The sequence below is a fragment of the Bombina bombina genome, chromosome 1 (genome assembly GCF_027579735.1).
Source record: "Bombina bombina isolate aBomBom1 chromosome 1, aBomBom1.pri, whole genome shotgun sequence".
Lineage (NCBI taxonomy): Eukaryota > Metazoa > Chordata > Amphibia > Anura > Bombinatoridae > Bombina > Bombina bombina.
The window spans coordinates 6,265,542-6,288,656 of record NC_069499.1 but is presented as its reverse complement, the minus strand read 5'-3'; the positions used below and the strand labels follow the sequence as shown (position 1 = coordinate 6,288,656).

At 48.9% G+C, this 23,115-nt stretch overlaps 1 protein-coding gene across 1 annotated transcript in view; it reads left to right on the top strand.

Moving 5' to 3' along the window:
- Nucleotides 1-23,115, top strand: part of KIF26A (kinesin family member 26A) — a 378,483-nt gene that overhangs the window by 254,848 nt on the left and 100,520 nt on the right.

The window sequence follows — 23,115 nt, the reverse complement described above, 5'->3', positions numbered from 1 at the left end:
AAGGCCAGACATCTCACCGCAGATTACAGACTGTGTCACTGACTCACTATATAAAGTACGGGGGTGGGTAGGGTCAGGCCAGACCCATCACTCACCGGCAGATTACAGACTGTGTCACTGACTCACTATATACAGTACTGGGTGGGTAGGGTCAGGCCAGACATCTCACCGCAGATTACAGACTGTGTCACTGACTCACTATATACAGTACTGGGGTGGGTAGGGTCAGGCCAGACATCTCACCGCAGATTACAGACTGTGTCACTGACTCACTATATAAAGTACTGGGGGTGGGTAGGGTCAGCCAGACATCTCACCGGCAGATTACAGACTGTGTCACTGACTCACTATATAAAGGTACGGGGGTGGGTAGGGTCAGGGCCAGACATCTCACCGGCAGATTACAGACTGTGTCACTGACTCACTATATAAAGTACTGGGGTGGGTAGGGTCAGGGCCAGACATCTCACCCGGCAGATTACAGACTGTGTCCTGACTCACTATATACAGTACTGGGGTGGGTAGGGTCAGGCCAGACATCTCACGGCAGATTACAGACTGTGTCACTGACTCACTATATAAAGTACTGGGGTGGGTAGGGTCAGGCCAGACATCTCACCGGCAGATTACAGACTGTGTCACTGACTCACTATATACAGTACTGGGGTGGGTAGGGTCAGGCCAGACATCTCACCGGCAGATTACAGACTGTGTCACTGACTCACTATATACAGTACTGGGGTGGGTAGGGTCAGGCCAGACATCTCATCGGCAGATTACAGACTGTGTCACTGACTCACTATATACAGTACTGGGGTGGGTAGGGTCAGGCCAGACATCTCACCGGCAGATTACAGACTGTGTCACTGACTCACTATATAAAGTACTGGGGTGGGTAGGGTCAGGCCAGACATCTCACCGGCAGATTACAGACTGTGTCACTGACTCACTATATAAAGTACTGGGGTGGGGAGGGTCAGGCCAGACATCTCACCGGCAGATTACAGACTGTGTCACTGACTCACTATATAAAGTACTGGGGTGGGTAGGGTCAGGCCAGACATCTCACCGGCAGATTACAGACTGTGTCACTGACTCACTATATACAGTACTGGGGTGGGTAGGGTCAGGCCAGACATCTCACCGGCAGATTACAGACTGTGTCACTGACTCACTATATACAGTACTGGGGTGGGTAGGGTCAGGCCAGACATCTCACCGGCAGATTACAGACTGTGTCACTGACTCACTATATACAGTACTGGGGTGGGTAGGGTCAGGCCAGACATTTCACCGGCAGATTACAGACTGTGTCACTGACTCACTATATACAGTACTGGGGTGGGTAGGGTCAGGCCAGACATCTCACCGGCAGATTACAGACTGTGTCACTGACTCACTATATAAAGTACTGGGGTGGGTAGGGTCAGGCCAGACATCTCACCGGCAGATTACAGACTGTGTCACTGACTCACTATATACAGTACTGGGGTGGGTAGGGTCAGGCCAGACATCTCACCGGCAGATTACAGACTGTGTCACTGACTCACTATATACAGTACTGGGGTGGGTAGGGTCAGGCCAGACATCTCACCGGCAGATTACAGACTGTGTCACTGACTCACTATATACAGTACTGGGGTGGGTAGGGTCAGGCCAGACATCTCACCGGCAGATTACAGACTGTGTCACTGACTCACTATATACAGTACTGGGGTGGGTAGGGTCAGGCCAGACATCTCACCGGCAGATTACAGACTGTGTCACTGACTCACTATATAAAGTACTGGGGTGGGTAGGGTCAGGCCAGACATCTCACCGGCAGATTACAGACTGTGTCACTGACTCACTATATACAGTACTGGGGTGGGTAGGGTCAGGCCAGACATCTCACCGGCAGATTACAGACTGTGTCACTGACTCACTATATAAAGTACTGGGGTGGGTAGGGTCAGGCCAGACATCTCACCGGCAGATTACAGACTGTGTCACTGACTCACTATATAAAGTACTGGGGTGGGTAGGGTCAGGCCAGACATCTCACCGGCAGATTACAGACTGTGTCACTGACTCACTATATACAGTACTGGGGTGGGTAGGGTCAGGCCAGACATCTCACCGGCAGATTACAGACTGTGTCACTGACTCACTATATAAAGTACTGGGGTGGGTAGGGTCAGGCCAGACATCTCACCGGCAGATTACAGACTGTGTCACTGACTCACTATATAAAGTACTGGGGTGGGTAGGGTCAGGCCAGACATCTCACCGGCAGATTACAGACTGTGTCACTGACTCACTATATAAAGTACTGGGGTGGGTAGGGTCAGGCCAGACATCTCACCAGCAGATTACAGACTGTGTCACTGACTCACTATATAAAGTACTGGGGTGGGTAGGGTCAGGCCAGACATCTCACCAGCAGATTACAGACTGTGTCACTGACTCACTATATAAAGTACTGGGGTGGGTAGGGTCAGGCCAGACATCTCACCAGCAAATTACAGACTGTGTCACTGACTCACTATATAAAGTAGTGGGGTGGGTAGGGTCAGGCCAGACATCTCACCAGCAGATTACAGACTGTCACTGACTCACTATATAAAGTTCTGGGGTGGGTAGGGTCAGGCCAGACATCTCACCAGCAGATTACAGACTGTGTCACTGACTCACTATATACAGTACTGGGGTGGGTAGGGTCAGGCCAGACATCTCACCGGCAGATTACAGACTGTCACTGACTCACTATATAAAGTACTGGGGTGGGTAGGGTCAGGCCAGACCCAGACATCTCACCAGCAGATTACAGACTGTCACTGACTCACTATATAAAGTACTGGGGCGGGTAGGGTCAGGCCAGACATCTCACCGGCAGATTACAGACTGTGTCACTGACTCACTATATAAAGTACTGGGGTGGGTAGGGTCAGGCCAGACATCTCACCGGCAGATTACAGACTGTGTCACTGACTCACTATATACAGTACTGGGGCTGGTAGGGTCAGGCCAGACATCTCACCGGCAGATTACAGACTGTCACTGACTCACTATATACAGTACTGGGGTGGGTAGGGTCAGGCCAGACATCTCACCGGCAGATTACAGACTGTGTCACTGACTCACTATATACAGCACTGGGGTGGGTAGGGTCAGGCCAGACATCTCACCGGCAGATTACAGACTGTGTCACTGACTCACTATATAAAGTACTGGGGTGGGTAGGGTCAGGCCAGACATCTCACCGGCAGATTACAGACTGTGTCACTGACTCACTATATACAGTACTGGGGTGGGTAGGGTCAGGCCAGACATCTCACCGGCAGATTACAGACTGTGTCACTGACTCACTATATAAAGTACTGGGGTGGGTAGGGTCAGGCCAGACATCTCACCGGCAGATTACAGACTGTGTCACTGACTCACTATATACAGTACTTGGGCAGGTAGGGTCAGGCCAGACATCTCACCAGCAGATTACAGACTGTCACTGACTCACTATATAAAGTACTGGGGTGGGTAGGGTCAGGCCAGACATCTCACCGGCAGATTACAGACTGTGTCACTGACTCACTATATAAAGTACTGGGGTGGGTAGGGTCAGGCCAGACATCTCACCGGCAGATTACAGACTGTGTCACTGACTCACTATATATAGTACTGGGGTGGGTAGGGTCAGGCCAGACATCTCAGAGGCAGATTACAGACTGTGTCACTGACTCACTATATACAGTACTGGGGTGGGTAGGGTCAGGCCAGACATCTCACCGGCAGATTACAGACTGTGTCACTGACTCACTATATAAAGTACTGGGGTGGGTAGGGTCAGGCCAGACATCTCAGAGGCAGATTACAGACTGTGTCACTGACTCACTATATATAGTATTGGGGTGGGTAGGGTCAGGCCAGACATCTCACCAGCAGATTACAGTCTGTGTCACTGACTCACTATATACAGTACTGGGGTGGGTAGGGTCAGGCCAGACATCTCACCGGCAGATTACAGACTGTGTTACTGACTCACTATATACAGTACTGGGGTGGGTAGGGTCAGGCCAGACATCTCACCGGCAGATTACAGACTGTGTTACTGACTCACTATATAAAGTAGTGGGGTGGGTAGGGTCAGGCCAGACATCTTACCGGCAGATTACAGACTGTGTTACTGACTCACTATATAAAGTAGTGGGGTGGGTAGGGTCAGGCGAGACATCTCAGAGGCAGATTACAGACTGTGTCACTGACTCACTATATACAGTACTGGGGTGGGTAGGGTCAGGCCAGACCCAGACATCTCACCGGCAGATTACAGACTGTGTCACTGACTCACTATATAAAGTACTGGGGTGGGTAGGGTCAGGCCAGACATCTCACCGGCAGATTACAGACTGTGTCACTGACTCACTATATAAAGTACTGGGGTGGGTAGGGTCAGGCCAGACATCTCACCGGCAGATTACAGACTGTGTCACTGACTCACTATATATAGTACTGGGGTGGGTAGGGTCAGGCCAGACATCTCAGAGGCAGATTACAGACTGTGTCACTGACTCACTATATACAGTACTGGGGTGGGTAGGGTCAGGCCAGACATCTCACCGGCAGATTACAGACTGTGTTACTGACTCACTATAAAAAGTACTGGGGTGGGTAGGGTCAGGCGAGACATCTCAGAGGCAGATTACAGACTGTGTCACTGACTCACTATATACAGTACTGGGGTGGGTAGGCTCAGGCCAGACATCTCACCAGCAGATTACAGACTGTCACTGACTCACTATATAAAGTACTGGGGTGGGTAGGGTCAGGCCAGACATCTCAGAGGCAGATTACAGACTGTGTCACTGACTCACTATATACAGTACTGGGGTGGGTAGGGTCAGGCCAGACATCTCACCGGCAGATTACAGACTGTGTCACTGACTCACTATATAAAGTACTGGGGTGGGTAGGGTCAGGCCAGACATCTCACCGGCAGATTACAGACTGTGTCACTGACTCACTATATATAGTACTGGGGTGGGTAGGGTCAGGCCAGACATCTCAGAGGCAGATTACAGACTGTGTCACTGACTCACTATATACAGTACTGGGGTGGGTAGGGTCAGGCCAGACATCTCACCGGCAGATTACAGACTGTGTTACTGACTCACTATAAAAAGTACTGGGGTGGGTAGGGTCAGGCGAGACATCTCAGAGGCAGATTACAGACTGTGTCACTGACTCACTATATACAGTACTGGGGTGGGTAGGCTCAGGCCAGACATCTCACCAGCAGATTACAGACTGTCACTGACTCACTATATAAAGTACTGGGGTGGGTAGGGTCAGGCCAGACATCTCACCGGCAGATTACAGACTGTGTCACTGACTCACTATATACAGTACTGGGGCGGGTAGGGTCAGGCCAGACATCTCACCGGCAGATTACAGACTGTGTCACTGACTCACTATATACAGTACTGGGGTGGGTAGGGTCAGGCCAGACATCTCACCAGCAGATTACAGACTGTGTCACTGACTCACTATATAAAGTACTGGGGTGGGTAGGGTCAGGCCAGACATCTCACCGGCAGATTACAGACTGTGTCACTGACTCACTATATACAGTACTGGGGCGGGTAGGGTCAGGCCAGACATCTCACCGGCAGATTACAGACTGTGTCACTGACTCACTATATACAGTACTGGGGTGGGTAGGGTCAGGCCAGACATCTCACCAGCAGATTACAGACTGTGTCACTGACTCACTATATACAGTACTGGGGTGGGTAGGGTCAGGCCAGACATCTCACCGGCAGATTACAGACTGTGTCACTGACTCACTATATATAGTACTGGGGTGGGTAGGGTCAGGCCAGACATTTCACCGGCAGATTACAGACTGTGTCACTGACTCACTATATAAAGTACTGGGGTGGGTAGGGTCAGGCCAGACATTTCACCGGCAGATTACAGACTGTGTCACTGACTCACTATATAAAGTACTGGGGTGGGTAGGGTCAGGCCAGACCCAGACATCTCACCGGCAGATTACAGACTGTGTCACTGACTCACTATATACAGTACTGAGGCGGGTAGGGTCAGGCCAGACATCTCACCGGCAGATTACAGACTGTGTCACTGACTCACTATATAAAGTACTGGGGTGGGTAGGGTCAGGCCAGACCCAGACATCTCACCAGCAGATTACAGACTGTGTCACTGACTCACTATATACAGTACTGGGGTGGGTAGGGTCAGGCCAGACATCTCACCCGCAGATTACAGACTGTGTCACTGACTCACTATATACAGTACTGGGGTGGGTAGGGTCAGGCCAGACATCTCACCGGCAGATTACAGACTGTCACTGACTCACTATATAAAGTACTGGGGCGGGTAGGGTCAGGCCAGACATCTCACCGGCAGATTACAGACTGTGTCACTGACTCACTATATAAAGTACTGGGGTGGGTAGGGTCAGGCCAGATATCTCACCGGCAGATTACAGACTGTCACTGACTCACTATATACAGTACTGGGGTGGGTAGGGTCAGGCCAGACATCTCACCAGCAGATTACAGACTGTGTCACTGACTCACTATATAAAGTACTGGGGTGGGTAGGGTCAGGCCAGACATCTCACCGGCAGATTACAGACTGTCACTGACTCACTATATAAAGTACTGGGGCGGGTAGGGTCAGGCCAGACATCTCACCGGCAGATTACAGACTGTGTCACTGACTCACTATATACAGTACTGGGGTGGGTAGGGTCAGGCCAGACATCTCACCGGCAGATTACAGACTGTGTCACTGACTCACTATATACAGTACTGGGGTGGGTAGGGTCAGGCCAGACATCTCAGAGGCAGATTACAGACTGTGTCACTGACTCACTATATATAGTACTGGGGTGGGTAGGGTCAGGCCAGACATCTCACCAGCAGATTACAGACTGTGTCACTGACTCACTATATACAGTACTGGGGTGGGTAGGGTCAGGCCAGACATCTCACCGGCAGATTACAGACTGTGTCACTGACTCACTATATACAGTACTGGGGTGGGTAGGGTCAGGCCAGACATCTCACCGGCAGATTACAGACTGTGTCACTGACTCACTATATAAAGTACTGGGGTGGGTAGGGTCAGGCCAGACATCTCACCGGCAGATTACAGACTGTGTCACTGACTCACTATATATAGTACTGGGGTGGGTAGGGTCAGGCCAGACATCTCAGAGGCAGATTACAGACTGTGTCACTGACTCACTATATACAGTACTGGGGTGGGTAGGGTCAGGCCAGACATCTCACCGGCAGATTACAGACTGTGTTACTGACTCACTATAAAAAGTACTGGGGTGGGTAGGGTCAGGCGAGACATCTCAGAGGCAGATTACAGACTGTGTCACTGACTCACTATATACAGTACTGGGGTGGGTAGGCTCAGGCCAGACATCTCACCAGCAGATTACAGACTGTCACTGACTCACTATATAAAGTACTGGGGTGGGTAGGGTCAGGCCAGACATCTCACCGGCAGATTACAGACTGTGTCACTGACTCACTATATAAAGTACTGGGGTGGGTAGGGTCAGGCCAGACATCTCACCGGCAGATTACAGACTGTGTCACTGACTCACTATATAAAGTACTGGGGTGGGTAGGGTCAGGCCAGACATCTCAGAGGCAGATTACAGACTGTGTCACTGACTCACTATATAAAGTACTGGGGTGGGTAGGGTCAGGCCAGACATCTCACCGGCAGATTACAGACTGTGTCACTGACTCACTATATAAAGTACTGGGGTGGGTAGGGTCAGGCCAGACATCTCACCGGCAGATTACAGACTGTGTCACTGACTCACTATATATAGTACTGGGGTGGGTAGGGTCAGGCCAGACATCTCACCGGCAGATTACAGACTGTGTCACTGACTCACTATATACAGTACTTGGGCAGGTAGGGTCAGGCCAGACATCTCACCAGCAGATTACAGACTGTCACTGACTCACTATATAAAGTACTGGGGTGGGTAGGGTCAGGCCAGACATCTCAGAGGCAGATTACAGACTGTGTCACTGACTCACTATATAAAGTACTGGGGTGGGTAGGGTCAGGCCAGACATCTCACCGGCAGATTACAGACTGTGTCACTGACTCACTATATATAGTACTGGGGTGGGTAGGGTCAGGCCAGACATCTCAGAGGCAGATTACAGACTGTGTCACTGACTCACTATATACAGTACTGGGGTGGGTAGGGTCAGGCCAGACATCTCAGAGGCAGATTACAGACTGTGTCACTGACTCACTATATATAGTATTGGGGTGGGTAGGGTCAGGCCAGACATCTCACCAGCAGATTACAGTCTGTGTCACTGACTCACTATATACAGTACTGGGGTGGGTAGGGTCAGGCCAGACATCTCACCGGCAGATTACAGACTGTGTTACTGTCTCACTATATACAGTACTGGGGTGGGTAGGGTCAGGCCAGACATCTCACCGGCAGATTACAGACTGTGTCACTGACTCACTATATAAAGTACTGGGGTGGGTAGGGTCAGGCCAGACATCTCACCGGCAGATTACAGACTGTGTTACTGACTCACTATATAAAGTAGTGGGGTGGGTAGGGTCAGGCCAGACATCTTACCGGCAGATTACAGACTGTGTTACTGACTCACTATATAAAGTAGTGGGGTGGGTAGGGTCAGGCGAGACATCTCAGAGGCAGATTACAGACTGTGTCACTGACTCACTATATACAGTACTGGGGTGGGTAGGGTCAGGCCAGACATCTCACCGGCAGATTACAGACTGTGTCACTGACTCACTATATAAAGTACTGGGGTGGGTAGGGTCAGGCCAGACATCTCACCGGCAGATTACAGACTGTGTCACTGACTCACTATATACAGTACTGGGGTGGGTAGGGTCAGGCCAGACCCAGACATCTCACCGGCAGATTACAGACTGTGTCACTGACTCACTATATAAAGTACTGGGGTGGGTAGGGTCAGGCCAGACATCTCAGAGGCAGATTACAGACTGTGTCACTGACTCACTATATAAAGTACTGGGGTGGGTAGGGTCAGGCCAGACATCTCACCGGCAGATTACAGACTGTGTCACTGACTCACTATATAAAGTACTGGGGTGGGTAGGGTCAGGCCAGACATCTCACCGGCAGATTACAGACTGTGTCACTGACTCACTATATATAGTACTGGGGTGGGTAGGGTCAGGCCAGACATCTCAGAGGCAGATTACAGACTGTGTCACTGACTCACTATATACAGTACTGGGGTGGGTAGGGTCAGGCCAGACATCTCACCGGCAGATTACAGACTGTGTCACTGACTCACTATATACAGTACTGGGGTGGGTAGGGTCAGGCCAGACATCTCAGAGGCAGATTACAGACTGTGTCACTGACTCACTATATACAGTACTGGGGTGGGTAGGGTCAGGCCAGACATCTCACCGGCAGATTACAGACTGTGTCACTGACTCACTATATACAGTACTGGGGTGGGTAGGGTCAGGCCAGAAATATCACCGGCAGATTACAGACTGTGTCACTGACTCACTATATACAGTACTGGGGCAGGTAGGGTCAGGCCAGACATCTCAGAGGCAGATTACAGACTGTGTCACTGACTCACTATATATAGTATTGGGGTGGGTAGGGTCAGGCCAGACATCTCACCAGCAGATTACAGTCTGTGTCACTGACTCACTATATACAGTACTGGGGTGGGTAGGGTCAGGCCAGACATCTCACTAGCAGATTACAGACTGTGTCACTGACTCACTATATAAAGTACTGGGGTGGGTAGGGTCAGGCCAGACATCTCACCGGCAGATTACAGACTGTCACTGACTCACTATATACAGTACTGGGGTGGGTAGGGTCAGGCCAGACATCTCACCGGCAGATTACAGACTGTCACTGACTCACTATATAAAGTAGTGGGGTGGGTAGGGTCAGGCCAGACATCTTACCGGCAGATTACAGACTGTGTTACTGACTCACTATATAAAGTAGTGGGGTGGGTAGGGTCAGGCGAGACATCTCAGAGGCAGATTACAGACTGTGTCACTGACTCACTATATAAAGTACTGGGGCGGGTAGGGTCAGGCCAGACATCTCACCAGCAGATTACAGACTGTCACTGACTCACTATATAAAGTAGTGAGATGGGTAGGGTCAGGCCAGACATCTTACCGGCAGATTACAGACTGTGTCACTGACTCACTATATACAGTACTGGGGTGGGTAGGGTCAGGCCAGACATCTCACCGGCAGATTACAGACTGTGTCACTGACTCACTATATACAGTACTGGGGCAGGTAGGGTCAGGCCAGACATCTCACCGGCAGATTACAGACTGTGTCACTGACTCACTATATACAGTACTGGGGTGGGTAGGGTCAGGCCAGACATCTCAGAGGCAGATTACAGACTGTCACTGACTCACTATATACAGTACTGGGGTGGGTAGGGTCAGGCCAGACATCTCACCGGCAGATTACAGACTGTGTCACTGACTCACTATATACAGTACTGGGGTGGGTAGGGTCAGGCCAGACATCTCACCAGCAGATTACAGACTGTCACTGACTCACTATATAAAGTACTGGGGCGGGTAGGGTCAGGCCAGACATCTCACCGGCAGATTACAGACTGTGTCACTGACTCACTATATACAGTACTGGGGTGGGTAGGGTCAGGCCAGACATCTCACCGGCAGATTACAGACTGTGTCACTGACTCACTATATATAGTACTGGGGTGGGTAGGGTCAGGCCAGACATCTCACCGGCAGATTACAGACTGTGTCACTGACTCACTATATAAAGTACTGGGGCGGGTAGGGTCAGGCCAGACATCTCACCGGCAGATTACAGACTGTGTCACTGACTCACTATATAAAGTACTGGGGTGGGTAGGGTCAGGCCAGACATCTCACCGGCAGATTACAGACTGTGTCACTGACTCACTATATACAGTACTGGGGTGGGTAGGGTCAGGCCAGACATTTCACCGGCAGATTACAGACTGTGTCACTGACTCACTATATAAAGTACTGGGGTGGGTAGGGTCAGGCCAGACATCTCACCGGCAGATTACAGACTGTGTCACTGACTCACTATATAAAGTACTGGGGTGGGTAGGGTCAGGCCAGACATCTCACCGGCAGATTACAGACTGTGTCACTGACTCACTATATACAGTACTGGGGCAGGTAGGGTCAGGCCAGACATCTCACCGGCAGATTACAGACTGTGTCACTGACTCACTATATACAGTACTGGGGTGGGTAGGGTCAGGCCAGACATCTCACCGGCAGATTACAGACTGTGTCACTGACTCACTATATAAAGTACTGGGGTGGGTAGGGTCAGGCCAGACATCTCACCGGCAGATTACAGACTGTCACTGACTCACTATATACAGTACTGGGGCAGGTAGGGTCAGGCCAGACATCTCACTGGCAGATTACAGACTGTGTCACTGACTCACTATATACAGTACTGGGGCAGGTAGGGTCAGGCCAGACATCTCACCGGCAGATTACAGACTGTCACTGACTCACTATATTAAGTACTGGGCAGGTAGGGTCAGGCCAGACATCTCACCGGCAGATTACAGACTGTGTTACTGACTCACTATATAAAGTACTGGGGTGGGTAGGGTCAGGCCAGACATCTCACCGGCAGATTACAGACTGTCACTGACTCACTATATACAGTACTGGGGTGGGTAGGGTCAGGCCAGACATCTTACCGGCAGATTACAGTCTGTGTTACTGACTCACTATATAAAGTACTGGGGTGGGTAGGGTCAGGCCAGACATCTTACCGGCAGATTACAGACTGTGTCACTGACTCACTATATAAAGTACTGGGGTGGGTAGGGTCAGGCCAGACATCTCAGAGGCAGATTACAGACTGTGTCACTGACTCACTATATACAGTACTGGGGTGGGTAGGGTCAGGCCAGACATCTCACCGGCAGATTACAGACTGTCACTGACTCACTATATACAGTACTGGGGTGGGTAGGGTCAGGCCAGACATCTCACAGGCAGATTACAGACTGTGTCACTGACTCACTATATACAGTACTGGGGCGGGTAGGGTCAGGCCAGACATCTCACCGGCAGATTACAGACTGTGTCACTGACTCACTATATACAGTACTGGGGTGGGTAGGGTCAGGCCAGACATCTCACCGGCAGATTACAGACTGTGTCACTGACTCACTATATAAAGTACTGGGGTGGGTAGGGTCAGGCCAGACATCTCACCGGCAGATTACAGACTGTGTCACTGACTCACTATATACAGTACTGGGGTGGGTAGGGTCAGGCGAGACATCTCAGAGGCAGATTACAGACTGTGTCACTGACTCACTATATAAAGTACTGGGGTGGGTAGGGTCAGGCCAGACATCTCACCGGCAGATTACAGACTGTGTCACTGACTCACTATATACAGTACTGGGGTGGGTAGGGTCAGGCCAGACATCTCACCGGCAGATTACAGACTGTATCACTGACTCACTATATATAGTACTGGGGCAGGTAGGGTCAGGCCAGACATTTCACCGGCAGATTACAGACTGTGTCACTGACTCACTATATATAGTACTGGGGTGGGTAGGGTCAGGCCAGACATCTCACCGGCAGATTACAGACTGTGTTACTGACTCACTATATACAGTACTGGGGTGGGTAGGGTCATGCCAGACATCTCACCAGCAGATTACAGACTGTCACTGACTCACTATATACAGTACTGGGGTGGGTAGGGTCAGGCCAGACATCTCACCGGCAGATTACAGACTGTGTCACTGACTCACTATATACAGTACTGGGGTGGGTAGGGTCAGGCCAGACATCTCAGAGGCAGATTACAGACTGTGTCACTGACTCACTATATACAGTACTGGGGTGGGTAGGGTCAGGCCAGACATCTCACCGGCAGATTACAGACTGTGTCACTGACTCACTATATACAGTACTGGGGTGGGTAGGGTCAGGCCAGAAATATCACCGGCAGATTACAGACTGTGTCACTGACTCACTATATACAGTACTGGGGCGGGTAGGGTCAGGCCAGACATCTCAGAGGCAGATTACAGACTGTGTCACTGACTCACTATATATAGTATTGGGGTGGGTAGGGTCAGGCCAGACATCTCACCAGCAGATTACAGTCTGTGTCACTGACTCACTATATACAGTACTGGGGTGGGTAGGGTCAGGCCAGACATCTCACTAGCAGATTACAGACTGTGTCACTGACTCACTATATAAAGTACTGGGGTGGGTAGGGTCAGGCCAGACATCTCACCGGCAGATTACAGACTGTCACTGACTCACTATATACAGTACTGGGGTGGGTAGGGTCAGGCCAGACATCTCACCGGCAGATTACAGACTGTCACTGACTCACTATATAAAGTAGTGGGGTGGGTAGGGTCAGGCCAGACATCTCACCGGCAGATTACAGACTGTGTTACTGACTCACTATATAAAGTAGTGGGGTGGGTAGGGTCAGGCGAGACATCTCAGAGGCAGATTACAGACTGTGTCACTGACTCACTATATAAAGTACTGGGGCGGGTAGGGTCAGGCCAGACATCTCACCAGCAGATTACAGACTGTCACTGACTCACTATATAAAGTAGTGAGATGGGTAGGGTCAGGCCAGACATCTTACCGGCAGATTACAGACTGTGTCACTGACTCACTATATACAGTACTGGGGTGGGTAGGGTCAGGCCAGACATCTCACCGGCAGATTACAGACTGTGTCACTGACTCACTATATACAGTACTGGGGCAGGTAGGGTCAGGCCAGACATCTCACCGGCAGATTACAGACTGTGTCACTGACTCACTATATACAGTACTGGGGTGGGTAGGGTCAGGCCAGACATCTCAGAGGCAGATTACAGACTGTCACTGACTCACTATATACAGTACTGGGGTGGGTAGGGTCAGGCCAGACATCTCACCGGCAGATTACAGACTGTGTCACTGACTCACTATATACAGTACTGGGGTGGGTAGGGTCAGGCCAGACATCTCACCAGCAGATTACAGACTGTCACTGACTCACTATATAAAGTACTGGGGCGGGTAGGGTCAGGCCAGACATCTCACCGGCAGATTACAGACTGTGTCACTGACTCACTATATAAAGTACTGGGGTGGGTAGGGTCAGGCCAGACATCTCACCGGCAGATTACAGACTGTGTCACTGACTCACTATATACAGTACTGGGGTGGGTAGGGTCAGGCCAGACATCTCACCGGCAGATTACAGACTGTGTCACTGACTCACTATATATAGTACTGGGGTGGGTAGGGTCAGGCCAGACATCTCACCGGCAGATTACAGACTGTGTCACTGACTCACTATATAAAGTACTGGGGCGGGTAGGGTCAGGCCAGACATCTCACCGGCAGATTACAGACTGTGTCACTGACTCACTATATAAAGTACTGGGGTGGGTAGGGTCAGGCCAGACATCTCACCGGCAGATTACAGACTGTGTCACTGACTCACTATATACAGTACTGGGGTGGGTAGGGTCAGGCCAGACCCAGACATCTCACCGGCAGATTACAGACTGTGTCACTGACTCACTATATACAGTACTGGGGTGGGTAGGGTCAGGCCAGACATTTCACCGGCAGATTACAGACTGTGTCACTGACTCACTATATAAAGTACTGGGGTGGGTAGGGTCAGGCCAGACATCTCACCGGCAGATTACAGACTGTGTCACTGACTCACTATATAAAGTACTGGGGTGGGTAGGGTCAGGCCAGACATCTCACCGGCAGATTACAGACTGTGTCACTGACTCACTATATACAGTACTGGGGCAGGTAGGGTCAGGCCAGACATCTCACCGGCAGATTACAGACTGTGTCACTGACTCACTATATACAGTACTGGGGTGGGTAGGGTCAGGCCAGACATCTCACCGGCAGATTACAGACTGTGTCACTGACTCACTATATAAAGTACTGGGGTGGGTAGGGTCAGGCCAGACATCTCACCGGCAGATTACAGACTGTCACTGACTCACTATATACAGTACTGGGGCAGGTAGGGTCAGGCCAGACATCTCACTGGCAGATTACAGACTGTGTCACTGACTCACTATATACAGTACTGGGGCAGGTAGGGTCAGGCCAGACATCTCACCGGCAGATTACAGACTGTCACTGACTCACTATATTAAGTACTGGGCAGGTAGGGTCAGGCCAGACATCTCACCGGCAGATTACAGACTGTGTTACTGACTCACTATATAAAGTACTGGGGTGGGTAGGGTCAGGCCAGACATCTCACCGGCAGATTACAGACTGTCACTGACTCACTATATACAGTACTGGGGTGGGTAGGGTCAGGCCAGACATCTTACCGGCAGATTACAGTCTGTGTTACTGACTCACTATATAAAGTACTGGGGTGGGTAGGGTCAGGCCAGACATCTTACCGGCAGATTACAGACTGTGTCACTGACTCACTATATAAAGTACTGGGGTGGGTAGGGTCAGGCCAGACATCTCAGAGGCAGATTACAGACTGTGTCACTGACTCACTATATACAGTACTGGGGTGGGTAGGGTCAGGCCAGACATCTCACCGGCAGATTACAGACTGTGTCACTGACTCACTATATATAGTACTGGGGTGGGTAGGGTCAGGCCAGACATCTCACCAGCAGATTACAGACTGTGTCACTGACTCACTATATACAGTACTGGGGTGGGTAGGGTCAGGCCAGACATCTCACAGGCAGATTACAGACTGTGTCACTGACTCACTATATACAGTACTGGGGCGGGTAGGGTCAGGCCAGACATCTCACCGGCAGATTACAGACTGTGTCACTGACTCACTATATACAGTACTGGGGTGGGTAGGGTCAGGCCAGACATCTCACCGGCAGATTACAGACTGTGTTACTGACTCACTATATACAGTACTGGGGTGGGTAGGGTCAGGCCAGACATCTCACCGGCAGATTACAGACTGTCACTGACTCACTATATACAGTACTGGGGCAGGTAGGGTCAGGCCAGACATCTCACCAGCAGATTACAGACTGTGTCACTGACTCACTATATAAAGTACTGGGGTGGGTAGGGTCAGGCCAGACATCTCACCGGCAGATTACAGACTGTGTCACTGACTCACTATATACAGTACTGGGGCTGGGTAGGGTCAGGCCAGACATCTCACCGGCAGATTACAGACTGTGTCACTGACTCACTATATACAGTACTGGGGTGGGTAGGGTCAGGCCAGACATCTCACCAGCAGATTGCAGACTGTGTCACTGACTCACTATATACAGTACTGGGGTGGGTAGGGTCAGGCGAGACATCTCAGAGGCAGATTACAGACTGTGCCACTGACTCACTATATAAAGTACTGGGGTGGGTAGGGTCAGGCCAGACATCTCACCAGCAGATTACAGACTGTCACTGACTCACTATATAAAGTACTGGGGTGGGTAGGGTCAGGCCAGACATCTCACCGGCAGATTACAGACTGTGTCACTGACTCACTATATACAGTACTGGGGCGGGTAGGGTCAGGCCAGACATCTCACCGGCAGATTACAGACTGTGTCACTGACTCACTATATACAGTACTGGGGTGGGTAGGGTCAGGCCAGACATTTCACCGGCAGATTACAGACTGTGTCACTGACTCACTATATACAGTACTGGGGTGGGTAGGGTCAGGCCAGACATTTCACCGGCAGATTACAGACTGTGTTACTGACTCACTATATAAAGTACTGGGGTGGGTAGGGTCAGGCCAGACATCTCACCGGCAGATTACAGACTGTGTCACTGACTCACTATATAAAGTACTGGGGTGGGTAGGGTCAGGCCAGACATCTCACCGGCAGATTACAGACTGTCACTGACTCACTATATACAGTACTGGGGCAGGTAGGGTCAGGCCAGACATCTCACCGGCAGATTACAGACTGTCACTGACTCACTATATAAAGTAGTGGGGTGGGTAGGGTCAGGCCAGACATCTTACCGGCAGATTACAGACTGTGTTACTGACTCACTATATAAAGTAGTGGGGTGGGTAGGGTCAGGCGAGACATCTCAGAGGCAGATTACAGACTGTGTCACTGACTCACTATATAAAGTACTGGGGCGGGTAGGGTCAGGCCAGACATCTCACCAGCAGATTACAGACTGTCACTGACTCACTATATAAAGTAGTGAGATGGGTAGGGTCAGGCCAGACATCTTACCGGCAGATTACAGACTGTGTCACTGACTCACTATATACAGTACTGGGGTGGGTAGGGTCAGGCCAGACATCTCACCAGCAGATTGCAGACTGTGTCACTGACTCACTATATACAGTACTGGGGTGGGTAGGGTCAGGCGAGACATCTCAGAGGCAGATTACAGACTGTGCCACTGACTCACTATATACAGTACTGGGGTGGGTAGGGTCAGGCCAGACATCTCACCAGCAGATTACAGACTGTCACTGACTCACTATATAAAGTACTGGGGTGGGTAGGGTCAGGCCAGACATCTCACCGGCAGATTACAGACTGTGTCACTGACTCACTATATACAGTACTGGGGCGGGTAGGGTCAGGCCAGACATCTCACCGGCAGATTACAGACTGTGTCACTGACTCACTATATACAGTACTGGGGTGGGTAGGGTCAGGCCAGACATTTCACCGGCAGATTACAGACTGTGTCACTGACTCACTATATACAGTACTGGGGTGGGTAGGGTCAGGCCAGACATTTCACCGGCAGATTACAGACTGTGTTACTGACTCACTATATAAAGTACTGGGGTGGGTAGGGTCAGGCCAGACATCTCACCGGCAGATTACAGACTGTCACTGACTCACTATATACAGTACTGGGGCAGGTAGGGTCAGGCCAGACATCTCACCGGCAGATTACAGACTGTCACTGACTCACTATATTAAGTACTGGGCAGGTAGGGTCAGGCCAGACATCTCACCGGCAGATTACAGACTGTCACTGACTCACTATATACAGTACTGGGGTGGGTAGGGTCAGGCCAGACATCTCACCGGCAGATTACAGACTGTCACTGACTCACTATATAAAGTAGTGGGGCAGGTAGGGTCAGGCCAGACATCTCACCGGCAGATTACAGACTGTGTCACTGACTCACTATATAAAGTACTGGGGTGGGTAGGGTCAGGCCAGACATCTCACCGGCAGATTACAGACTGTGTCACTGACTCACTATATACAGTACTGGGGTGGGTAGGCTCAGGCCAGACATCTCACTGGCAGATTACAGACTGTGTTACTGACTCACTATATAAAGTACTGGGGTGGGTAGGGTCAGGCCAGACATCTTACCGGCAGATTACAGACTGTGTCACTGACTCACTATATAAAGTACTGGGGTGGGTAGGGTCAGGCCAGACATCTCAGAGGCAGATTACAGACTGTGTTACTGACTCACTATATAAAGTACTGGGGTGGGTAGGGTCAGGCCAGACATCTCACCGGCAGATTACAGACTGTCACTGACTCACTATATACAGTACTGGGGTGGGTAGGGTCAGGCCAGACATCTCACTGGCAGATTACAGACTGTGTTACTGACTCACTATATAAAGTACTGGGGTGGGTAGGGTCAGGCCAGACATCTCACCGGCAGATTACAGACTGTGTCACTGACTCACTATATACAGTACTGGGGTGGGTAGGGTCAGGCCAGACATCTCACCGGCAGATTACAGACTGTGTCACTGACTCACTATATACAGTACTGAGGCGGGTAGGGTCAGGCCAGACATCTCACCAGCAGATTACAGACTGTGTCACTGACTCACTATATAAAGTACTGGGGTGGGTAGGGTCAGGCCAGACATCTCACCGGCAGATTACAGACTGTGTCACTGACTCACTATATACAGTACTGGGGTGGGTAGGGTCAGGCCAGACATCTCAGAGGCAGATTACAGACTGTGTCACTGACTCACTATATACAGTACTGGGGTGGGTAGGGTCAGGCCAGACATCTCACCGGCAGATTACAGACTGTCACTGACTCACTATATACAGTACTGGGGTGGGTAGGGTCAGGCCAGACATCTCACCGGCAGATTACAGACTGTGTCACTGACTCACTATATACAGCACTGGGGCGGGTAGGGTCAGGCCAGACATCTCACCGGCAGATTACAGACTGTGTCACTGACTCACTATATACAGTACTGGGGTGGGTAGGGTCAGGCCAGACATCTCAGAGGCAGATTACAGACTGTGTCACTGACTCACTATATATAGTACTGGGGTGGGTAGGGTCAGGCCAGACATCTCAGAGGCAGATTACAGACTGTCACTGACTCACTATATAAAGTAGTGAGATGGGTAGGGTCAGGCCAGACATCTCACCGGCAGATTACAGACTGTGTCACTGACTCACTATATACAGCACTGGGGCGGGTAGGGTCAGGCCAGACATCTCACCGGCAGATTACAGACTGTGTCACTGACTCACTATATACAGTACTGGGGTGGGTAGGGTCAGGCCAGACATCTCAGAGGCAGATTACAGACTGTGTCACTGACTCACTATATATAGTACTGGGGTGGGTAGGGTCAGGCCAGACATCTCACCGGCAGATTACAGACTGTCACTGACTCACTATATAAAGTACTGGGGCGGGTAGGGTCAGGCCAGACATCTCACCGGCAGATTACAGACTGTGTCACTGACTCACTATATACAGTACTGGGGTGGGTAGGGTCAGGCCAGACATCTCACCGGCAGATTACAGACTGTGTCACTGACTCACTATATAAAGTACTGGGGTGGGTAGGGTCAGGCCAGACATCTCACCGGCAGATTACAGACTGTCACTGACTCACTATATACAGTACTGGGGTGGGTAGGGTCAGGCCAGACATCTCACCGGCAGATTACAGACTGTGTCACTGACTCACTATATAAAGTACTGGGGTGGGTAGGGTCAGGCCAGACATCTCACCGGCAGATTACAGACTGTGTCACTGACTCACTATATACAGTACTGGTGGGTTAAACAGTGTCACTATATACAGTAAGAGGGGGTCAGACCATCTCACAGACTGTGGGCACAGGGTACCTCCTTTTGCAGACATGTAATCCGATTCACATTTTTTTCTGTGTTAAATGTTAAAAAAAAAAAAAAAAAAGATATGTATCAAATTCACCTTTTTTTTTGGGGGGGGGGGGGCTTCTCAGATTCTTGCACCTGTGCCCTGTGGTTTCTAGTTACGCCTCTGGGTAGATCCCTACACAGTATCCTCACACTGTATTCTTATGCTCCTGATGTTTAGCTGAAGTTCTGGTAATGTGGTGCTAGGAGTGAGAGGTTCTATCCAGAAGCTCCAATTGCTGTAGCAAATGAAAAACTCTGGGGAGAGACAACATTTCATTAATACCAGCGCTGGGGTAATGTGTGAAGGGATCACGTGTGTGTGTTATGTGTGTGTGTGTGTTATGTGTATGTTATGTGTGTGTGTTATGTGTGTGTTATGTTATGTGTGTGTTATATTATGTGTGTGTGTGTGTTATGTGTGTGTGTTATATTATGTGTGTATGTTATGTGTGTGTTATGTTGTGTGTGTTATGTTATGTGTGTGTTATGTTATGTGTGTGTTATATTATGTGTGTGTGTGTGTTATGTGTGTGTGTTATATTATGTGTGTATGTTATGTGTGTGTTATGTTGTGTGTGTTATGTTATGTGTGTGTTATATTATGTGTGTATTTTATGTGTGTGCTATGTTGTGTGTGTTATGTTATGTGTGTGTTATATTATGTGTGTATGTTATGTGTGTGTTATGTTGTGTGTGTTATGTTATGTGTGTGTTATATTATGTGTGTGTTATGTTATGTGTGTGTTATGTTATGTGTGTGTTATATTATGTGTGTGTTATGTTATGTGTGTGTTATGTGTGTGTGTTATGTGTGTGTTATGTTATGTGTGTATGTTGTGTGTGTGTTATGTTATGTGTGTGTTATATTATGTGTGTTATATTATGTGTGTATGTTATGTGTGTGTGTGTTATGTTATGTGTGTGTTATATTATGTGTGTGTTATGTGTGTGTGTGTTATGTTATGTGTATGTGTTATGTTATGTGTATGTGTTATGTATGTTATATTATGTGTATGTTATGTTATGTTGTGTGTGTTATGTTATGTATGTGTTATATTATGTGTGTGTTATGTTATGTCTGTGTGTTATATTATGTGTGTTATGTTATGTGTGTGTTATGTGTGTGTGTTATGTTATGGTGTGTTATGTTATGTGTGTGTTATATTATGTGTGTGTTATGTTATGTGTGTGTTATATTATGTGTGTGTTATGTGTGTGTGTGTTATATTATGTGTGTGTTATGTGTGTGTGTTATGTTATGGTGTGTTATATTATGTGTGTGTTATATTATGTGTGTGTTATGTGTGTGTGTGTTATATTATGTGTGTGTGTGTTATGTTATGTGTGTGTTTATGTGTGTGTTATATTATGTGTGTGTGTTATGTTGTGTGTGTGTGTGTGTTATATTATGTGTGTTGTGTTATGTGTGTGTGTTATGTTATGTTTTGTGTGTGTTATATTATGTGTGTTATATTATGTGTGTTGTGTGTGTGTGTGTTATGTTATGGTGTGTGTTATGTTGTGTGTGTTATGTTATGTGTGTGTGTTGTGTTATGTGTGTGTTGTGTTATGTGTGTGTTATGTGTGTTGTGTTATGTGTGTGTGTGTTATGTGTGTATGTTATGTTGTGTTGTGTGTGTTGTGTTATGTTATGCGTGTGTGTTATGTTGTGTGTGTGTATGTGTGTGTTATGTGTTATGTGTGTGTGTTATGTGTGTGTGTTATGTGTTATGCGTGTGTTATGGTATGCGTGTGTGTTATGTGTTAAGCGTGTGTGTTATGGTATGCGTGTGTGTTATGGTATGCGTGTGTGTTATGTTATGTGTGTGTGTTATGTGTTATGCGTGTGTGTTAAGTTATGCGTGTGTGTTATTTTGTGTGTGTATGTGTGTGTTATGTGTGTGTTATGGTATGCCTGTGTGGTGTGTTATGTGTTAAGTGTGTGTGTTATGTTATGCGTGTGTTATGGTATGCGTGTGTGTTATGTTATGCGTGTGTGTTATGTTATACGTGTGTGTTATGTGTTATGCGTGTGTGTTATATGTTATGTGTGTGTGTTATGTTATGTGTGTGTGTGTTATGTGTTATGCGTGTGTGTTATATGTTATGCGTGTGTGTTATGTGTTATGCGTGTGTGTTATGTTATGTGTGTGTGTTATATGTTATGCGTGTGTGTTATATGTTATGCGTATGAGTTATGTTATGCGTGTGTGTTATGTGTTATGCGTGTGTGTTATATGTTATGTGTGTGTGTTATGTTATGCGTGTGTGTTATATGTTATGCGTGTGTGTTATGTGTTATGCGTGTGTGTTATGTGTTATGCGTGTGTGTTATGCGTTATGCGTGTGTGTTATGCGTTATGCGTGTGTGTTGTGTTATGCGTGTTTTATGTTATGCGTGTGTTTTGTGTTATGCGTGTGTGTTATGCGTGTGTGTTATGCGTTATGCATGTGTGTTATGTGTTATGCGTGTTTGTAATGTGTTATGCGTGTGTTATGTGTTATGCGTGTGTTATGTGTTATGCGTGTGTGTTATGTTGTGTATGTGTTATGCGTGTGTGTTATGTTGTGTATGTGTTATGCGTGTGTTATGTTGTGTGTGTGTGTGTGTTACATTATGAGTAAAGCAATGGCAAGTGTGTGTAAGAAGTTATGTTAGTGCTCAGGTATCCTATCTGTCCTGCTAGTGGATGGGGAACAATTCTGCAGCGTTTATGGTGAGATTTCTGCTGTTGAAAAGTTATACAATAACTGTGAATCTAGTGGGGGAAATTAACCCTCTGGTTGCCAGAGAGAGCTGCTGTTCGGTGGAAGACAAGGGGTTAAGTTAGTAACTTTTATTGGCCTCTATAGGTGTGATGTCATGAAGCCTGATTACATCAGAGTACAAAAAATATCC